We start from the raw sequence: 10,713 nt of genomic DNA, 5'->3' as shown, positions 1-10,713 counted from the left end.
AGGGTAAATGGTCTTTGGGGAATTTCTGTGGTGTTTGGAACAATTAACACATTTACTGGCATGTTACACAGAGATCAGCATGAAGCCACAGTGTAGTACAAGATCCTACCAGACAGTGACATTAAAGAGTCCAGTCTGTCACTCTCCATTTTAGCCCAGTTTAACAGACTGCACTTGATTTCAGTATAAATTCTCCAAATGTCCCATTATCACTGTAGTTCTTCTTGTGAGTTTCCCCACAGACCTGTTAGAAACCCACAATTCTGTTCTGCCCATACAAACAGTATCTACATGTTCTCATTCGACTTTCTAAAAGGAAGCAATTAACATGAATGAGGTCTTTCTCCCTGCAGGCAGAAGACTAGATTAAATATGACATGGTGCCATGTTCCTGAACTGTAACTGTATGAAAGCAAAGGGATGCCTTGCTGGGTTGGGGAGCGAAGAGAAGATTGGAAATGGAGTGATTACACATATGGAGAAACCATAACAGGTAATGACATGCTTAAATGACTTTGTAAGGCCATGTTTTCAGATTATTTCTTAAAGCATTTTAAAATAATTGCTCATGTGAGGGTCAAAAGTTAACTCTTTATAATACTCAAGTTTGTTTTTACAAACTAGAAATCCCTCCTGGGTATAGTTAGGTGTATAACAAAAGCTAAAGTGAAAAATGAGCACAGAAACTACAAATTACAGTATAAAAATTACAGTACATAAAGTGGTTCACAATAACTGGCTCCCTAAAGTTCTGTTTTATTATGTTTTTTTCCTTTGAAAGGGGTTAGAAAAAAGTTATGCAGTGTTGAGACAATCATTGCTCCACTTTAGTGTTTGCAAAAATAGGCCAGTTTGTATTTGATCTTGGAAGAGAAGAAATTCTGATTACAAGAAACATATTTTTATCACACATACTACTAGAAAATCAAAGCCTTTGTCCTGCATGTGTGATTCATACAATCTCACACTGGGTCTTTTGTTAGCCTGGTCTGTCAACCCCCCCTGTTGTGAGTGAATCATTTGGATTTTATTTAGAACACCTTTGGAAATGGACAATTTCCATTAAGTGGAGCAGCTACAGTCTTCACTGAATAATACAATGGATGCAGTCAGAATTTAGGGCAGAGAAACTTACAATGATCCACTTTAAAACATTAAAGTTGAGGTATATAAGGACGTGTTCAGTGCTTTTGGCATTTTCCCTTTAAAAAACAAAAACCATCAAGTTTTTAGGGCAAAAATAATAAAGATGATAGATGAATCTTAAATTGGTGCCATTGCTAAATTGTTTAAAAAGAAGAAGGTAATAAGACTGTCAAAAAGAAATATAGCCTTTTTCCCACAATGCAATGTTTCTCCATTGGCCACTCTCACAGCTGTGTCAAGTATATCATATCATTTCATTAGCTTGTGCACACAGCTACAGGATTTAAAATAAAGTAAAATTGTATTTTGTGCTTCGTCAAATATCTTAAATTATCTAAGAAAAGTTGGATTTTTATTTAAGGAGGTTGGAGATAGGAAATCTACATTATGAAGTTGCAAAATATACACAGTCTTAACCCTTTTACACCCAATCCGCACTCGTCACCCCTTCCCTAAACTAAACATTTTCCTAAAAGTAGAATTAGAAAAAGCTATGAAATGTAATTTATCCAATCTATATTGGAAAGACTATCAAAAACTTTTTTAATTTAATTGAAATAGGTAAAACACAGGTGTATTAATAAGGATTGTATTATGTTTAGATGGAAATGCAATGTAGCCAATTCACACCATAAATTAAAAAATCTGTATGTTGCTTGTGTTATCATCCCTTTATTCACCAATAATGTTTCATATCACACATTTTCCTAATATCATGGAGTCTTTTAGAGTGCAATCTGTGTAATACTAAATAAAGTGCATTTAAATTCACAACCGTAAACAAAATTAAATATTTAAATGTCAAGATACTTTGAGAGTTTAATAATCCTGTTAACAAAAGAACAAAATGATAACTGAAATCAGTCAAAAGAATGATTAAAACAATTTAATGCAACAAAACAGTTAATAGGTTAATTAAAATTCGAGTGTTTTTTAGCAGAATAAAATTCAAAACAATGTTTCCGTTTATCGTGACTTGTGCAACAAAACAGCAAAAAAGAAAAAGACAGAAAAGAAAGAAAATTCTGTTTTTATCCCATTAGAATTAGCTTTTTAAACATATGATTGCCATTAATCCTTCTTCTCTCTGCACACAACACTTCAACAGGATCCCAGAAGGGACAAACCTGACATTGTGTCTAGAGTGGTCCTTTCATGTTTTTAGAAACTCTGTAGTTTATTTTAATGATGGGAAGAAGGGAGTAAAAAGGAGTGTATTCATTTGGCTGCAGTCTACAACTTCACCACCAGATGTCACTGTTTTGTTTTAGGCTACAAAGCAAACTCAAAACGTTTTAAAAGAATTTAAATCACAATAGTGGTTACTATTTTGTGTGTGTTATGATTATATATATATATATATATATATATATATATAAACACACACACACAAATCAAGGCAAGGCAGTTTATTTGTATAGAACATTTCATGTACAGGACAATTCAAAGTGCTTTACATAAAACAAAGGCATTACAGATATCTAGAAATAGTAAAAGGCATCAAAACATAATCACAATAAAATAATAAATTTCATTAAAATAATTAAAAGCAAGATAAGTTAAAAAAAAAACAAAAAAAAAAAAACAAAAGAAAAGGCAGATGTAGTACTTGCTTCTATCCCGACATGCATGTCAGCCATGTTTTGGGTAGGCCATGTCCACATGGAGACAAGTTTGGATGTTTCATCAATGGGAAACTGGCATCTTGGAAGCCCAAAAATATAATTCTTTTTGAAGCCAGATCCCCAAAGTGAATAATTCTGGAAACAAAACCGTTGTGTTTATAACCCACAGGCAGTGCGTCTGTAATAAATTAATCAAGTCATAGTGACAGCTCTCCCTTATTCTGTATGCACAAACTTCCCCCACCAATAATGGTAGATTATAGTTCTATGTTCTATAGGTCTGGCATAAATACTACAGACTTTTCAGTTCTTAAATTCAGTTCTTAATTTCTTGAAACAATTCTATCTTTACAGGAAGCTTCTCTTAAAATGAAATCAGTTCTCTGTGTGGATGTAGCTCCAGACCGCTCTGTGTAATTCACACAATTCAGGCAAATCCCCTTGTTTTTGCAAGGGCTGGTTGCTCCCTCCATTATCAGTTGATTAAGAGTTATGTTTCATTCAAACTTAATCTGTGATAAAGTACCATTACTAGGTCAAACATTAGCCCTTATGCCATGTAAGAAAATTTTAATCTTTTTCATATTTACTTACTGTGTGAGTTATTTTCATTAATAGCTAAACCCACAAATTTAATACATAGCAGGTCTGTATGATCATGTAAAATAACAGAATCCCAAAATCTCCATTAAAAGCAATTTCCTAGCAATAAGTTACTGTTTGGTCCCCAGTGAGACTATGGGGAGGGTTAAAGAAAAATAACAAGCACACATACACACACATGAGCAGGTGGAACATGAAAGCACATGCACACCTGTTCATCTGCCAGTTGCACAAACTATTTGATCTGACACACCCTCTTCACAATGTACCCTGCTGCATGTGGGTGTGTGCTTGTAAATGAATGTGGGAATAATTGTGGATGTTTTGGTCTGATAAAGTACATTTACAGGTATCAACTATCAGCAGTGTAGATGTACAAATTCACCCTGTTAATTTTGAAGTAGCCTACTTGTATTGTAGAGTAAGTTTGGGTGCATTTGTGTGTATGTGTTTGTGTGGGGGGCGGCAACAAAGCCACAAAATCCTTAAATCAAGGAATAAACTTGTTCTAAAATGTTAGGATGAGGTTAGATTGCATTCAAAGCCAGACAATGTAATGTCCTCAGAAGTGATCGAAACACAACGTATGTCTCTCTGTGTTTTTATCACTGTGATGAAAATTCTTGGAGCATAAAGGCCCTTTCATCATAGGATGAGAGACTGGCACTGTCTGGTTAGAGTGTGTCTGCATGTGCATGTGTGCATGACATAGAGGTAGAAAGTGAGAGGTCAGCGCTGCCTGGTACTCAGCTGCTGAAGGCTGGTCTTTGTGTCCAAGAAAGAGAGACAAGAGAACGAACAAATGAAACAAAGAGTATGAGCACAAAAACAGGGGCAGATTGATAAAGATGCTGTGTGTGACAGGCACATCGCCACAGCTAATTTTAGTCTAAATCAAGTCTCAAGTCAGTTAAGTCATAACCAAAGCAGGCTTCAAATAAAGTCTGAAGAAATGCTTTAATTAGCTGTTGTTGAAACTGTTTCACCTCCAACTCATCAGTGGTGGTGTGTGATACCACCGATTTTCTTTTGTTACAGATACTTTGTACAAAAACTCAGTGTGTTTGGAAATACACTTTTTACATCAGACTACATGCAGGGTAAAGGAAATGATAGTTTACATATTTATAGTATACTTTGTGATTCAAACCGTAATTACTGATAAAATGGGTTAAAAAAATATAGCCTATATAAATGCCATAATAATTACACATGTTTGTAAAACACCTACATATTAAAATATTCAGTAACCCATCAGTCTCAACAAATGTGAATGATAGATGTTATTATCTATCTATTCTATGTACTAAATATTTTTCAGCCACAGTTTTATTTTCTAAACCCCATGAACCCCAATATTTAATGATACTCAGCATCTGCGGGCATCCTCCTTACCAACTAAACCTAGATCTTTTGAATTTATGTTAGCTGGTCTCAGGGACACATATCACTCCAAGCAGATCTCCTACAGATATTTATAATAGCATTTACTCAAAACAGGATGCCTTTTATGAATGAGGGGGACTCCTATTGATTGAACATCAACACAAAAAACTGAAACTAGCAGACAGATAAAAATCCCTTTTCTAAAATTCAGCATCAGTGCTACACAGCTCCACATTTTCTCACTCTGTACCTGAATAGTGATTAGTACCTGATAGTACCTGCCTGCAGTATCAATGGTCTCCAACAGTGACCTCTGTCTCACCCTAACAGCACCTGTCTTTTTCCTCTCCTTCTCTTCTTCATCATAATTTCATTTTATTCTGTGTTTTGATTGAATCTCAGATCTGTAAGGAGTTTTGTGGAGTTACTGAAACACCTCTATGCCTCCTTACATACATCAAACAGCGATGATGCTGTCCAGCTCCACACATGACTGCTACTGACTGAGCACTGAGTGAGTGAGCGACATGCTGCTGCACCACCACACTGTGCCTTATTTCACATAATGACCATGGCAGGTGGAAGAAAAAATAGCTCCTACCTATAGGGTAAAATTTAGAGAAGATCCTGATATTATAATTACTTTCAACAGCATTCCATTTCATTATAAACCAAAATATCCATTTTCTAAAAATTGAAAAATCGTTTCTAGAATGTCAAAAGCTGGTATCAGAGGTATTGATATTTCTGTATCAGTCTGCACGTCACTACTGGTCAGGTATGTCAGATGTTTCATCTGGAGACTTTGATTATTTTTAAAGGCACAAGGTACCCTCTATCACTTTCGAACGTGTAGGGCAAGGTGTTCAATTTGGTTCTAAGAGGGGTGCAATCCTGCAGGTTTTCTCCAACACACCTGACTTAAATTAAATGGATCCAACAGCCTATGAAGTTCTGCGCAATGATTTATTAATTTGAGCCAGGTGTGTTGGAGCAGGGAAACATTAAAAATATTTTAAACTGCGCCCCTTGTAGGCCCAAATTGAATAGCCCTGGTGTGGCGTTTCCTGAACGTGTAACATAACAGTGACTGGACGGTAACGTGGAAAATGTGGGCAAAGCTTCCCCCAATAAAATATGTATAACTTATATAAAATAAGTCGAATTCTGATGTTTTCTTGACCTTGACCTTTTCTTAACCTACTTTTAGGATGCATTCACACCAGCCCTCCTGATTTTGAATCCTAGTTCAATTTTCTTGAAAAGTCTAGTTTCTTTGGGAAAGACATATATTACAATGTCACCAGGACACCAAGGCCCAGTACAGGCTTTTGGTAAATGCATTGAGGAGATTAATGACTGGATGTGTCTGAACTTTCTTCAATTAAACAAAAACAAAACTGAGGTGATGGTCTTTGGACCCAAAGAGAAATGATTAAAGGTCACCACAGAGCTTCAGTCTACACACCTAAAAACCACAAAGCAGGCTAGAAATCTGTGTGTATTGATGGACTCAGACCTAAACTTTGAAAAACACTTTAAGGGAATCACAAAGTCAGCCTACTATCACCTTAAGAATATATCAAGGGTAAAAGATCTGATGTCTCAGCAAAACCTGGAAAAACTAGTTCATGCTTTCATCTTTAGTCAGCTTGATTATTCTAACAGTGTTTTTACAGGTCTATCTAAAAAATTAATTAGACACCTGCAGCTTATTCAGAATTCTGCTGCTCGAGTCCTCACTAAGCACAAGAAAGTGGACCACACCAGTCCAGCTCTGAGATCTTTACATTGGCTGCCTGTTCGTCAGAGAATAGACTTCTGTTAGTCTATAAAACTCTGAATTTTTTAGGACCAAAATACATCAGTGATCACGTGACCCTGTATGATCCTACCATATCCCTCAGGTCATCAGGATCCAGTTTCATATCAGTTCCCAGAGTCAGAACTTCCCAGTGGGATGTACCCGAAACACCTCACCAGAGAGGCATCCAGGAAGCATCCTGACCAGATGCCCAAACCACCTCACTTGGCTTCTCTCGATGCGGAGAAGCAGCAACTCTACTCAGGGCCCCTCCTGGATGGCCAAGCTTCTCACCCTATCTGTAAGGGTGAGCCCAGCCACCCTCCAGAGGAAACTCATTTTGCCGTTTGTATTCGTCTCGAATTTGGAGGTGCGGATTCTCATCCCAACGGCTTTACAACCAGAGATCATGCCCTAATAAAACCAACAGAACCACATCATCTGCACAAAGAAGAGACCTAATCTTGGGGCCACCAAACAGGATCCCCTCAACACTTCGACTGCACCTTTAAATTCTTTCATTAAAAGAGTCCATCTCTCACTGGAAATTAATTTCGACTTAGTACCGACAATCAGGACCAAACTATGGCACCAATCATACTGTGACTGGACAACTCAAGAATTCAGCAATTCATACTCCCGAAACACCGGGAGACATGGTCGAACACCTTCTCCATGTCCACAAACCACATGTAAACTGGTTGGGTGAAATCCAATGCCAATTTTTTTTAACCTGTCCTGTCCAGCATCATAGCGAGCAAAATGATTAGCTGGTTGCACTATTGTTCTGAACAAATTTCCTCTGCCAAGGGGAGGCCTATGGGTATAAGGCTCCTCTTGATAATCTGATTCATTTATTTATTTATTTACTTTGAATCACGGAATCTAAGTAGTCTTTCAAAAAAGATGGAAAATAGCAAAAAGAAGCAAAAGGGAAAGAAGAAAGGAGACAAAAACATCACAGACAGAAGGCAACGACCCTTCAATCCACATCATCACTAGACAACAAACTGTTACACCTGTACATGAACACACCAGAAAATTTCCTACAACTTTTACAAAAAAAAAAACAGAGCTGATAGTCATTAAGAGTTCTTAAATAATAACCAAATCAAAAAGACATAACATGAAAGTGGCACAACAGCAACCAAATACTAACTCACAGGAAAAAAAAAGAAGAATTATCTCTTAGTATATAAACCCACTGGACAAATCAGTAACTGTGTCAGCATGCAGAGCATGAGGAATAAGGAGTGATCAGTGATGAGGAGTGGTGAGTGAAATCATGCAAATGCGACAACGCCTCTACGGAGGTCAGAGGCAGACCGGGGCAGCCCAGAGACCTCAGCAGCAGCCCTGGAGCACCAACCCAAGCTACCCCACCCCAAAGATGACTCTAGCCCCACTCAAAGGAAGGAAAGTCCCAGCAAGGGCCCCCCGCGGCCACCAGGGACTGGCCACCTAGGGCAGCCCAAGCGAAGGGTCCATGGCCCCAGGAGCCCAGAGGTGGCCCCCCCAACTCTCAAAGGCAGAGGGCCCGCACCATGCCTAGGAGGACCAGGCCACCCAGACAACCACCCAGCGTAGGCCAGCACACATCCCGATGTTCCAGCCGCACACCCCGGGAACCAGGGGTTCCCCTTCTTGAAGAGGGAGACCCCCACCCCTTTCTTCCAGTCCAGAGGCCTGATGTCCAAAATGTCTAAAACCCCCAATTAGGGGATCTTAAAGACAAACTATGCCAAATGGCCATTTTGTAGACCTACCCTAAACTGTCTGTTTTACAAACCTCTTTTAATTTTGTTCTGCTACAATTCATTAGAATTAGGTTTTGCAGAGATAATATTCATACATTATACTATGATTAGACCTTTTGGTAGCAGATATACTCATTTCATTAAGAGTATGCAACTTTTTGGCAGAGGCCAAAAAATGTGCACAAGGCTTAAGGCAGAACATAAAACATAAATAGTGACAGGAACTTGGTCCAATAATTTGGCGTGTTAATCCGCAACCGCCCTCAAGGGATTTCCAAGCTGTCACCCTGCATTGCTGAAATCCTGATTTTTAACTGCAACATTGGCTGACGAAGCCCATAAATATTAATGAATGATAGTGGTTGTCCCTTAATATCAAATATATTTATGTGTAAAATGATCGCTCAAAGCAGAAGGTAGAAGGAATAAACCACCTGTTAGCTGAATGTGCTGCTTTTCTCTGTCACTCACTGAAGTAAAGTGTGTAGAATGCTGGACTCATTAGACATTAGTGGTAATTAGCCTCTCCAGAAAATTTGTTCAAAAAGTTGCTTGATTTGTTGCAAAACCTGCCATAAGGGCCAAAACAGTAGTCAAAGTTAACAGCAAAGTTGCTAAATTGGGAAACAAAATTGACCTAATTGGGCATCTCTAAGTAAAATTTGGGTACAAATTAGGCCCATTGAGGCAGATACACTACAGGAGCATGTAACATCCCCAGAAGTCCTGTTTTTATGTTCCCACAATTTAGTAATTTTGCTGGCACACAAGAGATTAAATATTAGGCAGGTAATCTTAATGTAGTCGTAATGGGCTTGTTCTGCATGGAACTTGCTTTTGTCCCCCTGTACCTGCTGGGTATACCAGCTTCCTCCCACAACTGAAAAACATGCATGTTAGGTTAATTGGTGATTCTGAACTGACCCTTGCTGTAAGTGGTTGTTTGTCTTTAAGATGGACTGTAGCAACCCAACCAGGATGTGCCCTGCCTCTCACCTGATAGCAACTGGGATACGCTCCAGCCTACCTCAACCTTGGACTGGAATAAGTGAATACTAAAAAAATAGATGGATGGTGGTGTCTACAGAGACAAAGGTGCAAATTAATCTAACCCTGAGCTAATGGCCCAAGGAATTTCGATTTTCCAAACCCAGATACTGTTCGTCATAGTAAAACCAAATGCACATACAATATATCTTGTATGTGCTGCCACTTTATCTTAGGTTTAGTTTGAGAAACATTGGCTAAAAAATTGAATTGCCAGTAATTCAGCAGCACTATGACACTTAAATTACACTACAAATCCACAATTCATTTAACTCCTGAATCATAATGGAGGATCTGTATGGATCATGAATCAGTTATGTTCAATTACACAACAATCAACATGAACTATAAATTAAACTAAAAACTCAAAGTTTTGAACCAAAACATGGACAATAAAACTGAGGAAGTAGCCACTTAAAACCAAACTTTTAAACAGTGATATGGGTCGCTTCAACATCAAACCCCTAAAACCTTCAGAGACAGGTTTTATATCTTCGAGGTGTTTTTTAATCCTGTAGAGACACAGCTTAAAAAAAGCAGGTCAGTTATACTTGTTTTTCCAGCAAAAGTCACATGAAGACAGCTTATTTACAACTTAACTTCACATTATCAGTGTCACACATGCAGATGTAGCTAAGTAAATTAAAACTGCACATGACAATTCAGGAGACACCATTAAACCTGAAAACTAATCTTTGTCACAGTAACCTTGTGTGCAATGAAATTTTGGAGAAGAATAAAATTACTTTCATCTTCTTCAGAGTGCATGAGTCATTTCAACAGTTGATTCAAATATCTGCAGGCTAATTACAACTTTAATTTGCATACAGAAAATGCTATAAACAACATATACAAATGCATTCCTTTTCAGGGTGCAGCAGATTTTGTTCCTTTTCTCAAATCAGTTCAAGTCAGTTTTATTCATGTAGCTTACCAACACAAACGACAAATTCAGCAGAGGCTTTCAGCTCAACACCCACTACTGTTAGGCCACAGGTTTGAATATAGAAAACCTCTTCCAGAACAGATCCTTAACTGGAAAATATAAAAAGAAACAAACTCTTAAATGCAGATTCTAACATGTTATGGTTTTGTGAATCTATTTGAATCTAAATTAGTATGCAGGATTTTCCTAAACCTGACTATGTGGTTTTGGTGACTTAACCTTTAAAGACCCACTCCATAACGTTTAACCCTAAAATTCTGGCCGTTTTAAACATGCACCATGGCGGATTTAGCTTAAAAACGATAGAAGACATTATTAGAGGAAGAGAGGAAACAAAAGAGAGACACACAGCACAAGAGATAAGACGGAACTTTCTATATGAATGTCTTTTACTGTCTT

The 10,713-nt window shown here is 37.8% G+C and overlaps 1 long non-coding RNA gene across 1 annotated transcript; it reads left to right on the top strand.

Moving 5' to 3' along the window:
• The first annotated feature begins 356 nt into the window (after positions 1 to 356).
• LOC121635006 lies at positions 357 to 10,161 on the top strand. The gene is made up of 3 exons (XR_006009337.1): positions 357 to 493; positions 5,163 to 5,274; positions 9,276 to 10,161. It is a non-coding gene; the product is annotated as an uncharacterized LOC121635006 (long non-coding RNA).
• The last annotated feature ends 552 nt before the right edge of the window (positions 10,162 to 10,713 follow it).

Source organism: Melanotaenia boesemani, chromosome 23 (genome assembly GCF_017639745.1).
Source record: "Melanotaenia boesemani isolate fMelBoe1 chromosome 23, fMelBoe1.pri, whole genome shotgun sequence".
NCBI classification, from domain to species: Eukaryota; Metazoa; Chordata; class Actinopteri; order Atheriniformes; family Melanotaeniidae; genus Melanotaenia; species Melanotaenia boesemani.
The sequence above is the reverse complement of the archived record's forward strand: the minus strand, read 5'-3'. Positions and strand labels throughout refer to the sequence as shown.